The sequence below is a fragment of the Nannospalax galili genome, unplaced genomic scaffold, assembly GCF_000622305.1.
Source record: "Nannospalax galili isolate Female #2095 unplaced genomic scaffold, S.galili_v1.0 scaffold281, whole genome shotgun sequence".
NCBI classification, from domain to species: Eukaryota; Metazoa; Chordata; class Mammalia; order Rodentia; family Spalacidae; genus Nannospalax; species Nannospalax galili.
This window is the reverse complement of record NW_008349068.1, coordinates 8843943-8844459: the sequence shown is the minus strand read 5'-3', so window position 1 is coordinate 8844459 and position 517 is coordinate 8843943.

The following is a 517-nucleotide window of genomic DNA, read 5'->3' as shown; positions in this document are numbered from 1 at the left end:
TATTTTTGTGCCAGTACTATGCTGTTTTTATGACTATGGCTCTGTAGTATACTTTGAGATTTGGTAAAGTAATCCACTCAGTGCTGTTCTTTGTGCTCAGGGTTGCTTTGTCTATCTGGGGTCTTTTGTGCTTCTGTATGAATTTAAGGATTTTTTTCTGAATTCTGTGAAGTACGTCATGGGGATTTTGATTGGGATTGCATTGAATCTATATATGACTATTGGTAGGATGGTCATTTTCACAATATTCTTCAAATCCACGAGCATGGGAGGTCCTTCCATCTTCTGATGTCTTCCTCAATATCTATCTTTAAAGAGTTAAAATTTTCCTTGTAGAGATCTTTAATGACTTTGGTCAGGTTTATTCGAAGATATTTTTGTGTGTGTGTGGCTATTGTGAATGGGAGGGTTTCCCTATGCTCTTTCTGTGACTGCTTGTCATTGGTATATAGAAAGGCTATAGACTTTTGTAGGTTAATTTTGTAACCTGCCACTTTACTGAATGTGTTAATAATTT